The 20143-nt window shown below is 47.0% G+C and overlaps 1 long non-coding RNA gene across 1 annotated transcript; it reads left to right on the forward strand.

The window, feature by feature from the left end:
* The first annotated feature begins 10172 nt into the window (after nt 1–10172).
* On the forward strand, nt 10173–18940 carry LOC134481019 (uncharacterized). Its single transcript, XR_010056167.1, has 2 exons — nt 10173–10484; nt 18595–18940. It is a non-coding gene; the product is annotated as an uncharacterized LOC134481019 (long non-coding RNA).
* The last annotated feature ends 1203 nt before the right edge of the window (nt 18941–20143 follow it).

Below are 20143 nucleotides of genomic sequence, written 5' to 3' on the forward strand. Positions count from 1 at the left end.
TGCATCTAAAAGCCATGGGACACTAGGAATAGTCAACAGCCTCAGGAAGCCATGGGGATGATCAAGCATGGATGATCAAGAGGAGGAACCAGCCATATCAATACTGTGATTACAATTGAGAAGTAGTCTTTTATTCAACCAGTAGTAATTTGTCCCAACAGTTCTGGAGACTCATACTGTAAGCATATGAGTTAGTCTGAACTGTTACCGGACACCTGTGTCCCAGGGATGCTTCTTATAGAAGTAGTAGAAGGGCTTTGGAGCTTCTGAAACTAGGGATGCAAACATGTTCTTTTAGATGGTTCAGTGGTTAAGAGCCCCGACTGCTCTTCCAGAGGTTCTGAGTTCAATTCCCAGCAACCACATGGTGGCTCACAACCATCTGTAAAGAGATCCGATGCCCTCTTCTGGTGTGTCTGAAGACAGCTCTAGTGTACTTATATATAATAAATAAATAAATAAATCTTTAGAGTCGGACTATTCACTCGGATTATGTATATATACACTTAACTATATTCTATTTTCTCTTCTCTTTTTGCTCAGGAAGATACATTCTCTGTAACTACCTTGGATGTTTGCTATTCTGAGTGACTACTTTAACTACATTTGAAATTTGCAGAGACTGTCAAAGAACTGCACAAAATTCCTGTAAACCTTTCTCCCAGCTTCCCCAGTGTTAGCATCCTACAAAGTTTGTCGTTGATACTAAGGCATTACCGCTGCGTCCTGAGCCATTTCTGTGCCTTCTGTGATAGGCCTCTGGATTGTGAACTTGCCTGCTCAGATATTCTCCCCTTTCTTTTAGTCCAGAGTTGAAATGCACTCACCTAGAAAACAGATGAGGGTAAGTCTTTCTCTGTCATGAGGACCAACTTCCAGCCATCCATCTGCATCAGCGGACTCCCCCAAATCTAGACAAGGTGCTCCTTCTAGATGACCCCCCATATGCTCCTCTTTCTCTACTCTCTGTATACTTTGCCACTTTCATTGGTCTTCTCAGTAGAACTGACTGTTGGCATTCATTGGTTGTTTATGGGTTGGATGGATGGATGGAGTCATTATGTCTGGAGTTTTAATATCCTGTTGGCACCAGAAAGATGGCGGCTCACCTACAAACAGAAGTGTTGACTGCTGGCGATCCACGACCTTTATGGCACAGAAGCTCAGTCACAGTACAGGTGGGACTTAGTGCCACTTCCAGTCTCATTCTGACCATCTACAAAGAAGAGAAGGACAAGCCTCGAATCGCAACCTCCTTGAGTGTAATATCTGAGAGAGTTCCTCAAATCTAATGGTTCCCAGACTTAGTGGACTGACTCAGAAGCTCCAGGGACGAACCTGGCACGCTGCCTGATTAATAAACTTGCTAGCTGATGTGGTAGCCTGCAGGACCTGGTTCTGATGCAAGAGCTGGCACCGGAAGTCCTTCTGCAGGCCAACCTGCTTACTCTACAGTGTGGGACCACAAGACTGTGAAGGTGCATGCACGCTAGCTTTGCTGACCTCTGCTTCTCTTTAATCTTTGCTGACCTCTGCTTCTCTTTAATCTCGCAAGGAGCTGCTGAGTTGGAATGTAATATACAGGCTAGATACTAAGATGCTCATTTTAGGAGTTCATAGAGAACAGCATATACGGGCCAGTTCTCAGTCTTCACACTCATCATCCTCAGCTTCACTTTGTACAACATAATAGCAGAGAGTTTTCTACAGTGAATCCCGCAGTAGCATGTCATTAGGATCTGATGGGTGGGTGGCAGACACCTGAGTCCTGATTTTAATTTACACTTGTAGTCCCTGTCTACTGTGGCTGCTGGGTATTGGCCAGCCATTACTTCTACGTACAGGACATAGCAGCTTTTATTACTAATACAGCAGGGGTTTATAGTCTGAATTAGATCTGTCCTAATGTTCACACCTCTCCAAAATTATACCTCTCGGTAGAAGGAAGCCAAATTGCAGTAGATTCTTCCACTCTTCTGAAAGACCCGATAGTCTGTAATGGTTTGGCTGGTAACTTACTATCTGGAATAAGAAACACTCTAGGTCAAAGAGTGGCCTATACCCTGTCATCCCCTCTCTCCTGGATGCACCTGATCACTAGTTCTTTGGCCAATCGCTGTGACGTTTTGTCTATAATGCAGGGCCATGCAGAAAGACAGCATAACTTCCTTTTATTTTTTAAGATTTATTTTTTTATACATGTCTGACCGAACAGGAGGAAAACTACTCATATAGGCCAAAGGAAGGTAACCTGTCCCTTGAAGCTGAGTTATAGGAAGTTATGAGCTGCCCACTGTACCTCCTGGGAACCTTACTTGGGTCCTCTGGAAAAGCAGCAAGGCTCTTAACTAATGAGCCATCTCTCTCTTTCTGAAGCTGTCAACCCATGTCCTCAGCTTTTGATGGGAGGGAACATGGGAGGAGAAATGAAGTCCTGTGACCTTGACAGGTGAGAAAGCGTTCTTCGTCACATTTTGACTTTGGGGTGAATTGGATTTGCAGACGGTGCTTTCAACCGGATGTGACAAAGCTCTTTCCTATCTTGCTATTCCAGACTCCGTGCCAGATGCTAATTGATTGAGCGACAGTGAAGCAACTGCAGAGCATTCCGAAAGCTCGAGAATTGCCTGTGTTGTGTTCTGTAGTTACTTACTGAGCAATAGCTGTACTGGGCCAGAGACATAGCAAAAAGGTAAGAAGGAGTCTTGTATAAAAGATCTCCCACTCCGAACTATCTATAAAGCAGGACAGATGATGTTGAGTGGCAGAATTCAGATAATTCTTCCATCGGCCATCTGTTCATCCAGAAGACTGTGTTTATTATCCTGGACAGAACCAGCACACAAAACTAAGAAACTAGTGAATATAATTAATTCCAATAAAGGAACGTTCTGCAAAGGGAACAATCCCAGTGTGGATAGGACGCTGGGATTTTTTTTAAAAGCCTCTCAGATTTTGGAAGACCTCTTTAAAATGGTGACATTTGGTCAAGGAGAACATATGAGGTGTGAAGGAGCCAGTCATGTGAATTACCTGGATGGAGATAGAAACTTTAGTCAAAGAGACTCCCAAATGCCAAGGCACTGGGGTATGAGTCATTTAGGAAAGGGTGTGATGGCTGTTATATCTTAGTGGGAAAAGACTGGGGCCTGAAGGTTTGATTTCAGGAGAAGGCATAGACTAGACCGTGACGTGTCTTATAAAGCTTTGTTTTAAATACACTGGAGGATGGCTCACTGGGAAGGCTATTTTCTGACATGCTTTCAAAAGTCTGTCCTACCCCCTCTCTTAGCAATTCATATAGTCAGTATACAACATAACCAAAAGTAAAGATATAAACCCAACCTCGCGATGGACATTTATAGAGCCACCCAGTATCCAACAGTATGAGCCCCTGTCAATTAGGAACAGACACTTAACCAACGTCACACATTGGCCAAGCTGTAAAAATAAACCAAAATACATTTTAAGCAAGAAATCTTAAAGAAGGAGTTCCGTATACCAAAGAAACCAGACATAAAGATCAAGGAAAGTCTCAGTGAAGCCCATTGGTTTATACAATCAAGGCGAGTTAACAATTATAATTTAAAAGGAACCTGTTAGAGTTGAAACAATAACCATGAGAGCAAAAATAAAGCATGCCTCAAAATGAAGAAAAAACAAACAAACAAACAAAACAAAATGAAAAAAAAGAAAGAAAGAAAGAAAACAAACAAAGCTGAAAGAGATGTGTCAACACTTGCTGCTCTTGCAGAGGACCAGGGTCTGGTTCTCAGTATAGATGGCTCACAGCCATCTATAACTCCAGTTGGAAGGAACTGACACTCTCTGCTGGCCTCAGCAGGCACCAAGCCACGTGTACTACACATATGTACATAGAGACAACACACACACACACATGTATGTATGTATAAAATAAAAATAATGAACTAGAAAAATAAAAAAGGAAGAGAAAAGCTGGCAAAGCCCTAAATTGGTTCCAAGAAAACATTAATAAAATGTATCAGCCTTTATTAATACTTGCGATGGTTAATCTTAATGCTCCATTAGCTCAGACTGAGAGATTCCTAGAATTATAAAGCTTAACTTCGGGTATGGCTTTCCAGCAGGGATTAGCAGGGAGCGTACAGTAATTAAAGTCAAGGACGCAGCCTTCATGGAATAGCAGTAAGAGAAAGTCACCTAGTGCCTGCGTTCTCTGTTCTTCCTGAGTGCATGGGTATTTGTTTCCTCTTGAGTGCATGCGCTTTCCCTCTTGAGTACACAGGTCTATACTTCTGGGTACATGGTCTACTCTCTTGTACGTGTACATGAATCTGTCCTGAATGGATAAGTCTGTCCTCCTGGGTACCTATGTCTCACCCTCCTGAGTACATGGTCTGTCCTTCTGGGTGATGCATGCGTTTGTTCTCCTGAGTGCCTGGGCCTACACTCCTGAGTGTACACATTTACTACTGTTACGATTGCTTGTGTGGATCAAATGCCAGCTCTTTCAGCCTTTCAACATGGACCACGCCAGCAACTTTCCAAAGAATGCTCAAACTTTTAGAGTAGGATTGTATCTGTGCTTCTGCTCCTTCTGATTTTCTGCTTCTTGAACCAAGAGGCTGCCTGGTAATTTAACAGCTGATTGGAGATGGAACAGAAAATATACACGGTATAGTCTCCATTTAAAGAAAAATCAATTCACAAACGTTTGCAATATTTCCATTGTTCAAATCGTTATGGAATCAATAGCACACATTTCACACAGATTCTTAGAACATGGAACAACATTTTTCAATTTATTCTGTGAGACCAACATAAACTGTAAGGGAAAAAATCTGACGCAGACATTTTAACAATAGGATACTATCTCTACTGCATAGATGAAGATATAGAAATTCAGAATAGTGAAACAATGTGGCCCAGTCCCCAAGACTTGGAGGTGGCAGCCCAATACTGAATACCCAGGAGAGTAGACTCATGTGTCCAGTCAGAAAGACCCATGTAACAGAAGTCTTTCTCTTCTGTGCTGCTTTCTAGAAAACGGACCCACAGTTTGGAAATTACAACCCTGAAGCCATAGCTAGAGGGGCCAGGGCCAGAAGCTGAGACCCACAGATCCCTCTCTGCCTCTGCTGTGGAATGTGCATGCTCGAGTCTGTACACCCAATCACCGATTGTGGAAGGCCCCATGTGGATCTTCTTTTCACGATGAACAGCTGTTTGAGGCTAGAGATATTGCGTGTGGTTCTAGAAAGCCCTCTTCATCTCACATCTGGTATTGCCTTTTGGGCCAATAATCCTGTCTAGTCCATTATGGATTGCTCGGTGTAACGGATACGGCACAGAAAGAATGCTTGAAGGTTTTAACAGCAGGGTAAGTCCCTGCCAGAGGCAGACGATGGCTGCACACAGCGGGTGGGGGGATAGCCGTGTTCTGCACAGGTTGTACCTACACAGAACACCCAGTAGGTGCATTAATAACTTATGTTACTAATTAACATTCAGATCCACAGCATGACTCTGCATTTATCCTTAGTCAGAATTTGAAAACACCAGCTCTCGAGGATGGATGTCTTTGTCATGATTCAAGATGGAACTCATTAGCTAGAAAGAACATAGGAGCTCATGTCCCAGTCTGGGGTGATGTATTGTTTCTTTATGACCTTGCTGGGCTCGTGTCTTGATCTGACCTCGACACCTCATTGTGCCCTCTTGTCTGGTAGTCTCCACCTCCTGAACATTTCATCTCACCCATGTTGCCGTTGTTTGGGTCTCCTTCTTAGCTTCATGGGACATAGCTCCTTGCACATTCTCGGCCCCATCTCCCTCAGTCAGCTTTCCAGGGCATCACCGAAGCGTCTGCCTTGCTGCTGTGTTAAACATACTGGTACGACTGCAAAGTCTGGCCTTGGCATGTACCGCTTGCCAATGTGATTCTGCACACTGAGCTGCGGGGCTCCCTTTCTCCCTAACTCCTCTTTCAGTCTTCCCTCCTCGACTACAGAGGTTTAGTCTACCCCAATACACAGGGCAGAAAGCTTGAAGTCTGTTCTAGAACCAATCCAGGAAATCGTCGCCTTTCCTTCTGAAGAGGACCAGCCAGTGAGCCCTCCCTGCCCACCATCTCTTGTGCTCTCATCCTGATCTCAGTTTCCCGTTATCTTGAAGGATAACAAGAGCATCCTCATGGCTGCCACTGCTGCCTTCACAGCACACTTGAGTAGCTCTTGTTCACCCTGGGGGTTAAACTCTGCAATCCCTGTTCATACCCGACACTCAGCTCAGTGTTGAGCACAGGTCTCTGCTTGGCTGGCAAATCCCATTCCACTAGCTTTTCTGTTGTGGAAACCCAGTTTCCAGGACTCTTTCCCTACTCCGGCCTTCCAGGGTCTGGTCATGTCGCAGACAACATCCTGCCTCAAAGTCTTCTCTCTGGAAACTGTTCTCCTGCATATCTGCAGGGCCCACCCTGATATTTGTACTGGAACACCCTCCCCCTCCCTCAGGCTCATGCTCTAAATGTTCTGCCTTCAGTTGGTGGCGCTGTTCCACCAGAGAGGCTCCACAAGTTGACTGAAAGAAGACTAGGTGGGAGAAGTAGACCCTGCAACCTGAAATCCCCTGAAACCTGGAGCCCAAATAAACCTTTCCTCCCCTGAGTCGTTTTGTCCAGTACTGTGATCAGAACAAGGTAAATGAGGTCAGCACACGCACCCTCGCTTCTTTCACAGCAGGACATTCCCTCCCTACCCAGTAAGTAAAAGGTGACACCTTCCACTCTGTCCCTCTGTGGGGCTTTGAAAGAAAATAACTCCAAAGACTCACGGGAGTGGCATCATTGGAGGTGTGGCCTTGTTGGAGTAGGTGTGGCCTTGTTGGAGTAGGTGTGGCCTTGTTGGAGTAGGTGTGGCCTTGTTGGAGTGGGTGTGGCTTTGTTGGAGTAGGTGTGGCCTTGTTGGAGTAGGTGTGGTCTTGTTGGAGTAGGTGTGGCCTTGTTGGAGGAAGTGTGTCACAGGGGTGGGCTTTGAGGTTTCAGAAGCTCAAGCCAGGTCCAGTCCTCTTCTCTCTCTCTCTCTCTCTCTCTCTCTCTCTCTCTCTCTCTCTCTCTCTCTCTCTCTCTCTCTCTCCTCTCTCCCTGCTGCCTGTGGACTCTTTGTAGAACTCTCAGCTCCCTCTCCAGCACCATGTCTGTCCATGAGCTGCCATGCTTCCCACCATGATGACAACGGACTAAACTTCTAAATCAAAAGCCAGTCCCAGTTACATGTTTTTCTTCATAAGAGTTGTTGTGGTCATAGTGTTTCTTCACAGCAATAGAAATCCTAAGATACCTTCCCATCTTGGATTTTTATTTGTGTGTGTGTGTGTGTGTGTGTGTGTGAGAGAGAGAGAGAGAGAGAGAGAGAGAGAGAGAGACAGACAGACAGACAGACAGACAGACAGACAGACAGACAGACATTAGCTTCCCTGGAGCTGGAGTTCCTGAACCTCCCAATGTGAATACTGGGAAACAAACTTGGGTCCTCTGAAAGGGCAGCAGACACTCTTAAGAGCTGAGCCATCTCTCCAGCTCTGTTACTACTCTATTTTCTTGCTTAATTTTCTAGCATGGGTAACAATCTCATATTGTGGTTTTTTTGTTGTTGTTGTTGGTGGTGGTGGTGGTGGTGGTGGTTTATTTATTTACTTACAGATGATAGATTCTGTTAGCTCTGTGAGAGTTGACACTTTGATTTTCTTACCCCAGCATTCCAGTGCCCAAAGCAATGCCTGACACTTAATGGGTATTCCATAAATACAGTGTGCAACCAAATGGTTATTTCCCTAGCCTCGCCCTCCAGAGATCTATCCATCTCTGAATAGTAGCTTTTAAATAAGAACGAAGATAATGATGGTGACAATGGTGACAAATGCTGCTTAGAACACTTCCACTTCACACTTGACTTGTACAAAAAAATATTAAAACACAGAGGTTACAGTTGTCAACAGATATGTGTGTAACACAGTAATCAAGCAAACGGGAAAAGAGAATGGCTAAAGGCTGTGCAAAAAGTGTGGCAAAGGTTTGACTGGACTCCAAGCTCTGGTCTCATGTGCATCCCATTGGTAAGGACACTGCCAAGGAACCAGATGTTGGGTTCTTGTGCAAACCTTTGGGTTGAAGGGGTTGAGTTGCTCAGCCCCCCTAGGACCTGCATACTAAATCTTTGGATTATTTGACAAGAACAGAAAAGGCTCTCACAGGTGCAAATGGATCTCCCAGGCCCGGGATGTTTCCGGAGAAAGGAAACCAGGAGATCTCCTTAGTAGTGTTTGCTACCCCCCTTGCACACCCTAGAGCCAGGATAGCCAGATGTTTCAGGACGCAGGTGCACAGAATGGCTCCATTTCCTGTTCCTCGTCCTGTTTCAAGCTGTGTTGAGACATCTCATGAAATCAGGATGTGAGTTTCTGTGATCGAAACTTGTAAATGCCCCCTGTAAAAGTGAGCTCCTATAAGTCAGGACCCTATGCTACCAGAGACAGGGAGGTGAAGGTCTTTAACACCCTGGGTTCTCAGCATTCCTCTTGTGCCTTCTCTGCCTCATGTGCCCTTGGCCTCTAATCCAATTGGAACTTGTATCAAAATATCCTGGAGAGATTCCTAGCAGTGTCCTGGGCCCACCCTCATAACTCTATCTGCACAGACTGGAGGTGTACGCATCCAAGAGGTTCCCAAGTGATGACGCTGGTGGTACAGGGACCACACTAGGAGAAAGACGGTCATTATTTTGCCTGAATGTCTTTTTCTCTGCCTCCCCTCCATTGTCACTGCCACTGGGTTTGCTGGAGCCCTTGCAGACTTCTAAACTTCTAAGACTTAGAGAGCAGGCTCAAAACCAGACAGCCGTGAAGACACAAAGTTAGCATCTACAAGTAGCATGGGAGGCTGGCTTGTCCCTCCTTGGGCACGAGACCTCATGCCTCCAAAGACAAGACCTTGCCAGGGAACCAAGGAAGAACCAGCAACCGGTGCCAGCTCTGTTGACCTGGGTCTATTGCTCCTTTCTACCTCATTCAGCTGCTGTAATAGGCACCCTCCAGGGGCCAAGCATGAGGCCCCTCGCTCCATTCTGACAAATGTATTTAAAAGTCCCTTTTACACAATGGTCATGATTCGAGGTCTTTTAGAAGAGTCACAGGTTAACTGCATAACAGCACACAAAATTAAAGTGGGTCTATTCCAACACTGTGAAGGAGACAGAGTGGAGCACTACGTGGTTATACAGAGAGAGCTTGATATAGGCTGAACGTGGAAGATGTCTTTCCCTGGGGTGACTCAGGAGTAAGGGACAAATAAGTGTTGCATAGGGTTATGAGGAGAAAGAACGGTATTTGTTGGTGGAACGGTATGTTTGAAGGATCCTGTGGGAGGAAGAACCTTGGCGAAGGTGAGCCCGAAGGGAGAAGAGCATGGTTGGACCAGGAAGATCAGGGTCCAGGAGGAAGGGAGATACCAGGCCATGCAAGACCCATCGGGGCCAAGGAAGGGACAGTGGGAGGCCCCAAGGGGTCAAAGCAGGAAAAGGTTTTGCTTTTCTGAAGCTTTGGCTGACCTCCGCGTCACTGGCACATGGGTCTGTGGAAAAAGACCAGTGGTCGCTACTTCAAGGAAGATTACTGCAGTACAGTTTTTTCTTTTCTTTTCTTTTCTTTTTTTTGGAGCTGGGGACCGAACCCAGGGCCTTGCCAGGGCCTTGCTCTTGCTAGGCAAGCGCTCTACCACTGAGCTAAATCCCCAACCCCACTGCAGTACAGTTTTGTGGGGAGTAGTTTTTGATATTGGATGTTTGTTGGATGACTTTCAGAACTCTGCTCGCTGCAGGAAATACCTCTCCCTTTGCAGCTTTCCTCATAGCCATTGAAAAGTAAAGACCACTCCCACTTAGTATAAGGAAGGACAGTGTATCCCGAGCGCCATCTTTGTACCACCCGGGCCATACCTCCCCTGGGTTACAGTTGGAGATTGGGGTTTGTGGAACCGAGTGACCTCTCTCCACCCCAGGATCCTTATAGGTCATTCCTATCTTCAGAGATGCTGTCAGGTTCAAGTAGACCTCAGGTTTTCAGAGTCTACATCCTTCAAATGTGCAGCTGTGCTGACTGTTTCCACTTTGTGTTTTCTAAGCAATAGCTGTGTTTTGAGCCAGGCTTGGTGATACAGGTCCCAGCTCTTACTGTGCTTAGATAGGGAGACTATGAGTCTCGTGAGTTTGAGTCTAGCCTTAGATGTGGCTTAGTGTGGTGGCTTGAGTATGCTTGGCCTAGAGGGAGTGGCATTGTTGAGGGGTGTGGCCTTGTTGGAGGAAGTGTGTCACCGTGGGGGCGGGCTTTCAGAGACCCTCCTCCTAGCAGCTTGCAAGTCAGTTTTCTAGCAGCCCTCAGGTGAAGATGTAGAACTCTCAGTTCCTCCTGCACCATGCCTGCCTGGACACTGCTGTGCTTCTGCCTTGATGGTGAGGGACTGAACCTCTGAACCTGTAAGCCAGCCCCAATTAAATGTTGTCATTTATAGGAGTTGCCTTGGTCATGGTGTCTGCTCACAGCAGCAAAAACCCTATGACATGGTGTATTCTAAGCTGACCTGAGCAATTTAGTGGAACTGTGTCTCAAAACAAACGAACAGGCGAACAAATGCAAGCAAGGACACAAGCAAGCAAAAGCCCATGTAATTATTCATCATACGCAGCCAGAACCAGAGAGCATTGCCTTAATTGGAAGAAAGTAGAGCCAGCATGGCTCTCAGATCTGAGGAAACTGGAGACTTGAGGAGAGGCCTTCATGGCTCAGCCATACATTCTTAAATTATGAGAGCCCCCAAGCAGAGAAGGCAGTTAAGTATCCCCAGTGGGAACATGCGCTGTTATTACCTTTAGGAACCTCTAGCCTTTGCAAGCGAAAACACAGGCCCTGGAGCCACTGTGAACTCAAATTTACCCTGCTGACCCTCCCAAGAGTTCATATACCTAATGAAAAGCTAAAGTGTGTGCCCGTATTTACTGATAACCTTGGGTGCGCTCTAACCAAGAGTGTTTCTTCCATAGCTCATGGCTTGAGCCTCCACGCAGAACGCCTGTATTTGGAGACAATGATTTATGCTGTGCCTGATTTGCAGACTGTTGCTGACGCTTAGTGCTACTGACAAGTGATTTCCTTAGCCTCCGCTGGCGACTGTGCCTCCCGGTGTCAGGACTGGGATGGCAGGCTGATAGGTCATCTGTTTTTCTTCAGCCTCAATTCTGGGAAGCGTTGCTGTCTCCCTTACTGGACATTTGATTTGAATCATCCCCTCAACCTGGAATTTCCAGGGTGTTCCTACTGTCAGTTTTCTGCTGCCTGGGAAAACTTCCCCCAAACACAAGCTGTCCGTGAGTCGGAGGCCTGAGAGCCAAGGAGGCCAACAAAGCCCAAGGAAAAGGCTGGCTAATCGGTCTGTCTGTCACTGCAATGTGGGTTTCCTGTTCCTCTGGCCCAGGTGGCAGACTTCAAGACTATCAAGGATACCGAGCACAGTGACCTGCCCATGGGCCTAGTGTCCTCTGTTCTAGGTCTGCCCTTGACATCCTGACCCTGTGATCTTAGTCAGGCTTCTTTACCCACTTAGCTGTTCTTCAATTGCAAAAGGTGTTCGAGTCGAGTAGAGATTTACCAACTCTTTCAGTTACACCTTCAATTTTTTTATGATACCTGTAACTGTTCTAGACACGATCTGTGGGGTTTTTCTATTACTTAGAGATTTATTTTTATTATTTTAATTATGTGTAGGTGTCTATATCTGAGTGTGAGTGTGTGGGGTGTGTGTGTGTGTGTGTGTGTGTGTGTGTGTGTGAACACAGATGCTATAGGAGGCCAGGGTCTTTAGACCTCTGGGAACTGGAGTTATAGGTTGTTGTGGGTCACCTGATATGGGTGCTAGGAACTGAACTTAGGTCCCCTGGAAAATCAACAAGTGCTCTTTCTTAACTGCCGAGTCATCTCCCAGTCCTAGGGTTTTGTTTTTGATTTCCTCTTTAAAATATTTTACAACTCTTATTTAAATAGGGTGGAAGCGCATAGTATGTCTGTGGTGGTCAGTCTTCTTCACTTCCCTTAGAGTGGGCGCTGGGATAAAATTCAGATGGGCAGGCTCGGTGCCAGGCTCCTTCAACTGTTGGGCCATTCCTGTGCTCTCATTCCTCATGCTCTGTGTCTGGGAGAACTTGGCTTCTAAGCACATTGAACTTGAGCAGTGCACTCCTTCTCACTTCTCTTCGTGTCTATCAAAGTTCACAGCAGGACCTCTGACCAGTATGACTACTTGACACAATATGACATGCATAAAGGCTCATTGTGAGGACACATTGTTCCCTAAGGGCATGTTTGGAATTTTTTAAATAAGTCACAATCCTTCCTGCAACATTCACCAGTCCCTAAGAATCTTGAGGCTCCCAGTAGAGGAGGAGATTGGCTAATACATAATTGGAAAAGCCTTCTGTTGTCTTGTATTCTGGCTAAGGCAACAAGGCCCCACAGCTCTGTGCAAGGGAAGGATTCTTAAACAGCTCAGGTAGTCCCCATCGCAAGCAGTGATGTCTCAAGCCTCAGGCTGCCACCCCTCTCTTTTGAAGAAGAGTTACTATCTCTGAATCGTGTCTGTTCACTCCCCCCCCCACTTAATCTTGATAGTAGTGTGTGCTCTCCAGAACTTTCCATCAACAGCTAGCCAAAACGATGAATAGCAAATCCCCTATTCATCTTGTTGATGGCTTCATTTACCAACGTCAGCAGCCCTCACAGATTATTCCAGACTTCAAAATGTGGATTCGCTTTCTAACCCTCTGTCCTCGGTATAGATCAAGATCTCACTATGTAGCAGCCTTGGTTGATCTGGAAGTCATTTGGTGCCCTAGGCTAGCCCCCAGCTCACAGAGATCCATCCATCTGCCCCCTCCTTACTCCTGAGTACTGAGATTAAAGGCTTGTGCCTCCATACCTTGCAAACTTTGTTCTTTAAATAGGGCTGCCTGCCTTCTCCATGTGCACAATACTTGTACAACACGTGGTAGCTACATGCATAAGTAAAAACTAATCAACACAGGTAAGGATATTAAACATTTTCACAAAACGCAACTACATGGCAGGGTAAAGAAGTCTTCTCACTTTATCACTGGGGAAGTGAGTCTCCCCAAGGCACCACACTGGTTCAAGGTCATCTACCTAACGAGTGCTGAGACAGACTTAAACCCAGGTCTTGTGCCTCCACATCCTGGGCCCTCTTAGGAAGTGCTTGATAGAGTCCTGCTATTCCTCCATTGTTCTGGAGCATCTGACTCTTTCCCACCCAGTTCACAGTTTCACCCTGCTTGCTGTCTTTCCCCTCTTCCTTTCAATATTCTTCTTTGACCTTTTCGGCCGCCTAGACAGTGTTATCTAGAAGCTTTCTATGTGACTGATTCTTGCCTGATTCTCAGGGTCTGGGGGCGGAGGGGTTGGAAAGTGTTTCTCCTTGTCACATAGAGTGAACCAGCAAAGTAGTGTTCTTCTTATCAAGGGCAAGGCCTGTGATCACCTGACCCTACTGGCACACAATACTGTTCAAATAAGAAAGCTATGGGCATTCTAGTTTTCCCGTTTTGCAGCAACTTCTCTGAGGTTGAGACCATGGGTATACTTCTAACAGAGAAACAGAAACAAGAACAACAAAAACAAACAAACAAATAAAAACCCTGCTAGTCATGTGTTTCTGCTTAATCTGAAATATCCCCTTGGGTTTATGTTTGTACCTGAGTGTGTGTGTGTGTGTGTGTGTGTGTGTGTGTGTGTGTGTGTGTGTGTGATTAAACTAATTGTTTACCCATAATGAACTTCATAAAACAAAGGTAAACAATACCTGAAGGTTGGTACCTAGGGGTACCTCTCCCTCCCTCTTGGCTAGTTTTCCCTCAACTTGATACCATCTAGTATTCCTTTGAGAAGAAGATTCTCAAGAAAATGTCTCCATAAGATTTGCCTGTGGGCAAGTCTACAGGGCATTTTAAAAACTAGTGATTGATGTGTGAGGGCCCAGCCCTCAGTGTAGGTGGTGCCATCCCTGGTGCTATAAGAAAGTGGTCTGAGTGCATCAATAAGGAGTAAGCCAGTAAGTGTCAATTCTCCATGGCCTTTGCCTGGGTCCCTGCCTCCAAGTTCCTGCTGTGAGTTTCGGCTGATCCTTCAATGGCAGACTATGATGCAGAAGCACAAGCTGGGCTAAAGCCTTTCTTCCCCAGGTTGGATTTCATCATGGCATTTTGTCACAGCAACAGAAACCTTAACTAGGACACCCTTGTCCCCTGGTTTACTTAGAAGTTGGGGATTTGACATCAGAAGAAATGGGACAAGGAGCCTGACTTTGACCTTAACTGGGTACTTAAACCCGGGGTAAGCCTTTGTAGGGATTGTGCTTCCCGAAACACAAAGTTGCTCACACCAGGTTTGTGAACTCGAGACGAAGAAAGCCCGTGAGAGAGCTTTGGAAGCTGAGCGGTGCCGCTCAAATGGATCATATCACTATGTCTTTACTTGTTATCTGTGTGTATGTGAGCTTGCGTGTGCGTGAGCCGGCAGAAGTCAGAAAAGGGATAAGGACACCTGGGAACTAGAATTATAGGAGGTTCTGAGTGTTGGGAATGAAACCTTGATCTTCTGCATGAGCAGTAAACACTTCTAACAGCCTTTACTCTATATCTATACCCTAGGAATCTTCGACACTCACAGCTCTAGGGAAAGGGGGGTTTCCCCTTCAAATGCTATCGAATATACCCAGGTGTTCTTTCAGAGTTAATGAGGAGCATGAGTGGGCAGGGGTGTGGGCGTGGGTCATAGCTACGGGAGAGGGTCTTTCCCATTCTCTTGGCGGGGCCCGACCTGTTCCTGCACTATGCCATGAGGAAGTGAGCTCTCCCTCACTGGAGACGTTTGATAAACAGCCTCCTAACAGAGGAGCAGTGGGGGAAAATGGAGTCACCACCTAGGTCAGAGGTTCTCAACCTACGGGTTGTGACCCCTTAGAGAGGTCAAATGACCCTTTCACAGGGGTCACCTAAGACCATTCTGCATATCGGATAATTTACATTGCAGTTCATCACAGTAGCAGAATCCCGGTTATGAAGTAGCAACAAAAATAACGCTATGGTTGGGGGTGACCATGACGTGAGGAACCATATCAAAGGGTGGCAGCATTAGGATGGCCGAAGACCACTTACTCACTGTCTAGATATTCTACCGATGACAGTTTATATGAACTTCTTCGTTTTTTTTAAAATTTTGTTTTGTTTTTGTTTGTTTTTAACAACTTTTTCAAGTTTACCTCTTTGTTTTTTAAAAAAAAAACAAACAAATTATTTCTTTTACTTTTCCAGATTCTAATACAATTACACCATCTCCCTCTTCCCTGTCTTCTACTCCCCCTGCTCTCTTTCAAATTTATGCCCTCTTCTTTCATTAGCTGCTGTTACTCACGTATGTATGGATTTTTAAAGACGTAAGTGAAGCGTAAAGCTGAACTAGAGAGGCGGCTCACGGGTTGGGGATTTAGCTCAGTGGTAGAGCGCTTGCCTAGCAAGCACAAGGCCCTGGGTTCGGTCCCCAGCTCCAGAAAAAAAAGAAACAAAAAAAAAAAAAAACAAAAAAAAAAACCAAAACAAGAGGCGGCTCACGATCTTAGCGCACTGCATGCTTTCCCAGAGAACTGAGGTTCGGTTCGAGCACCTGCATCAGGTGGCCCACAGACTCTGGCAACTCCAGCTTCAGGGGGCTTCAAACCATCTTCTGGTATCCATGGACATGCATATGTGTGTGTGTAAGCACACACAGAGAGACACATAAATATAAACTAAAAACAAATATTAATGAAGAGCAAAAGAGCTGGCTGGCCTCAGAAGGGCACCCGGCCTCAGAAGAGTACCCAGCCTCAGCCTCAGAAGGGCACCCAGCCTCAGAGAGGCACCCAGCCTCAGCCTCAGAGGGGCACCCACCCTCAGAAAAGGCACCTGGTTTCCATCCTGCTGAGGACCACTATTGATTCGGACCCATTTAAACCCAGGACCACAGTTCTCTCTGAGAGCTGTAGATTCATGCCGAAAGGGGAGGAGTGATGTTCACTCAGCAGAGCTCAGATAGTCCACAACCCCGCCCCATGCTTTAGGGTGGCGTGTATGCACCCTGCACACGCTGCTGCTGACCTTTCCCGAGGGTAGCTGTGCCCATGTGTTGTCCACTCACAAAGTCAAAACAGATTCCTCAAACCTGATGGCTCAAACTGCTCTTTCTGACTCCAATCAGTTTAACCAACCAATGTGACCCTCTGTGGTCACCTAACCAACCATCACTCTCTTCCCTGCTGCCACCCCACACTGGATTGTCCTCTCACCCACTCCTGCATGGCATAGACCAATTCAGAGTTCCAATGCCACGGACTCCAGCAATCCTTCTTCACTTACTGTCAACAGAAGTGATTCCCTCTGTCCTGACCTCTAGTCCTCCTTTCCTTGTAAGGCTCTGTCTCTATATTAGAGCTAATTAGAGCCACCCACCAGCCCTTAAGTTTGAATTCCTCACGATGAAGCCTTGTGTCCCTCTCCTCCGTCACCCTCTCCTCTCTGCCCTACACAATACTCAACATTAAGTCTTTGGAGTCGAGTGAACAAATAAATCAATCTTTCCCTTCCACACACCAAAACCACCAGCTAATTGGCTCAGTGAATCCTCCTCTTCCCCTCCCTCCCTGAGTGCTGGTCTGGTGATTCCGGCTGCATCTGGAACACAGACAGAGACCTAAGAGACATCAGGAAGCAGAGATCACCGGTGAACCGGAAGCACGGAGGAAAACTCAATCAGTAACATGCTGTCACCGATTGCAGGCTCCGGAGCTAGGGTTGGTGGCACATCTGTGACCCCAGAACTGGGAGTGTGGGATGGGAAGGAAGATCCGTCTGGGGTACACACCGAAGACCCTATTTCAAAAGGAAGACACCCACCCCCAACTAGTGACTAGTCACCAATTCATCCCAAAGCCCAGGACATCTTTGTGAAGGCAGTCAGAGTTTTTAGCTTGTCTGTTAAGCCTCATAGCAATTAGTTCTTTAGAATTGTTTTGTTCCTACTTAGATACCGTATTACACCAAAATCCAGTGTCAAAGGAGGAGCTGGGAGGGGCTGTGCTCTGGTGATGACAGCACCCCAGGCTGGGGAACAAAGAGATGGGCTCTATAGCTTGGGGAATGTAGACTTGACAGAAGGCCATCCCTGCTAGCCTCGTCTAAGTCCCTATGAGAAGCTGCCTCCCATCCCCGCGCCCCACCCCCCGTGGGTGAGAGGAAGTAGACATACTTCCCCAGCTGTCTTCCCAATACCTTTAAGCTCTTTCTCAGTGCCTCCCACAAAAGGTTCTGTGGGTCTGCTTACACAGTAGCACATTGTTGGCCAAAGCCAGGTTTCAAGTGACAACAGAGAAATGGGAGCTTGGAAAACAGGGCTCCTGTTGGCTCCTGGCCCCCGGGGCTGCCCCGTTTCCAATGCAGGGGTGTAAAGTGGGTTAGAGGAAATAGACAGCTTCTGAGCCAGAGTTTCACCTTCCCATTTCCTCTTTGTGGCTTCCTCGTGACCACGGGTAGTTATATATGACTACTAGCTACACTGACCTCCAACCCCTACAAGCCTATCCCTGAGAAGTCGGGGGAGAGAGTGGGGAACAGCCATCTGCAGTGGGTAGAAGAGAGCCTGGGACGTCTTGCCCTAGTTCCCCAGTGTCCCTGCCACCCACCGTCCAAGGCAAACACGGCAGCCATCCCAGGAAGCAAGCAATTAGATGCTCCCAGGGGAGGCCTGTAAATTCCTAACTTCTCCCTTCAGAAGGTTAAAAGTAATAGGGTTGCTGGGATTTTTTTGTCTCTCTGTGGATGAATGCGTATTGGGTGTGTGTGTGTGTGTGTGTGTGTGTGTGTGTGTGTGTGTTGTGTGTGTGTGTGTGTAAGAGGGAGAGAGATTCCCTCCTCCCATCCCGTGTCTTACACAACTAGCTATTTACACACCAGATGATCCCTGCAGGAAAAGGCAAGTCCCCAGCCGCTGTGGAATTTTAAGAGAGCTTCCTGGAATGCCCTTGTGGGATGTCTGGTTCTAATTGCCTCCGTCAGCGGAGCTGGCAGGCGCAATGAGAGGTGAAATTGAACAGATTCCAGTTCACATCAGACCCCCAGCCCTGCCAGAGTCCCCCAGGGCCCGGAAAAGAAAACAAATGTGGCCCAGGCAGTGGAGGGGGCGTGTTGGGCATGGGGGTGGGGGCGCCGCTAGACTGGAAGTTGGAACACCGAGATTACCGTCCCAGAGCAGCGGCTGGTGGCTGGCTTCACTTTGCACTCATTGCTTAGCCTTGCGGGCCTTCTCTTTCCTCGGCTGCCAAGTGAGTGGTCTCCCAGGCCTCTTCCTAATCTAAGGTGGGGGTTGGAAGGGAGAAGGCCGCCCCTATGGTGGGGTGACAGAGTTGGGAGGTCAGTGGTTTTGTCTTCGGGCTTTTGAATCACATATTCTCCCCTTTTTACATTTTAGATCGTTAAGCATGATGGGAGGTGAGAGAAGACTTCATTCCATCTACTAGAACCTAGTCATGCCCTGCGCTAGCCCTCATCCCTCTTCCACAGCTCCTCCAGGGATGGCTGAAGGTCTGGAGGTCTTAGCACAGACCTCGGCTAGAAAGAAGACAAGATCCACAGTTCCTTAGTGCCCCCTATGGGTCCAAAGGATGGAGACACTTGAAAGAGGCTGCCCAAGAAGCCACTTCTCCCAACACCCCGCACACCTCCACCCAGGACAGCCAGGACATCTCTGGCTCCTACCTCAGAGCCAGAGGGCTCAAACTGATCCCTAATTTAAGGTGAAACTTTCTTTCTTTTAAGACTGTTGTTTTAAAGCACAGACACTCACTGTTTAACATCTTGCCTTTGCCAGGCTCAGCCCCAGCTTGACCCCCTAGGCCACAGACAACCTGTGTGCGTCTCCAGGCATCAGGGGTTCACTGTGTATGAGTGTGTGTAAGGAAGTCTGCCTGGCCCAGACCAACCACATCCTAGTCACCATGATTTTTGCCAGATTCAGGCACAATTGGCAGAGATGTCTGAGAATACATGTGTAGAGAGGCTGCAGTCCACAGGATCATCAAGCATCCTAGAGCTCTTGGCTCTATGGCTTCATGGGCCAAGATGACCATAAGCCCCTGCCTTCTCAGTGCTTTCCAGAAAGGAAGTAGGAAAATGCAGGGGTCGCCATGAGGCCCCATCCAATAAGTCAGCCCCCTTGAAGACCACCTGGTGACTTCTGCTCACATCTCATTGACCACTCCAGCTGCAAGAATGGCTGGGAATGTAGCCCTGTCTCCTCTCCTAATGATCCAAGTTCTTTTCCTAAGAAACAGCTATAAGGGCAGTATAAGAAGATGGTCACACCTGCTATTATGTGTCTGGAGAGGGGTGTGGGAGTATGCCACAGTCCTTGTCTTGGGGACACTGGCTTCCCTCTGCAGGAAGACAGAGAGCTGCTGTGTGCTGTTCATCTGATCCAAGAGCTTATCCTCAGCTTCTTACACAGGACTAGACTGTTGGTAGGGAGAAATGTTATCTGTGGGATCATCTCTCCCAAAGTTAATGGCAGGCAGGTGATTCTGAGCCAGGCCTCTGGGCCTTTCCTCAAGGAAAACCATGCCAGTTCATCCCTGAGGTGCACACTCAAATCTGAACACATCTGTCTAGTGCTCACCATCTTGTCTGGGACCCAAGGGCATCTTCTTTTCAAAGGTTCTGGTGACTTTGTTCTAGTCCCAGGCCCCAGAGGACACGGGGGAAAGCTTTCACCCTAAATTTGGATGCACCCCCACTTCCCCACTCCAGGCAAAAGACCCTTGCTATCCTAACCCTTTGTTTGTTGTGCTGGGAGTCTGGGCCAGCCTGGCTCACACAGCAAACATTTAAATGTCTAAATGTGGTATTTAAATTGTGTAGCCCCGGGCTGGAGAGATGGCTCAGTGGTTAAGAGCACCGACTGTTCTACCAGAGGTAATGAGTTCAAATCCCAGCAACTACATGGTGGCTCACAACCATCTGTA

This window comes from Rattus norvegicus, chromosome 11 (assembly GCF_036323735.1).
Source record: "Rattus norvegicus strain BN/NHsdMcwi chromosome 11, GRCr8, whole genome shotgun sequence".
In the NCBI taxonomy this organism is placed as follows: domain Eukaryota; kingdom Metazoa; phylum Chordata; class Mammalia; order Rodentia; family Muridae; genus Rattus; species Rattus norvegicus.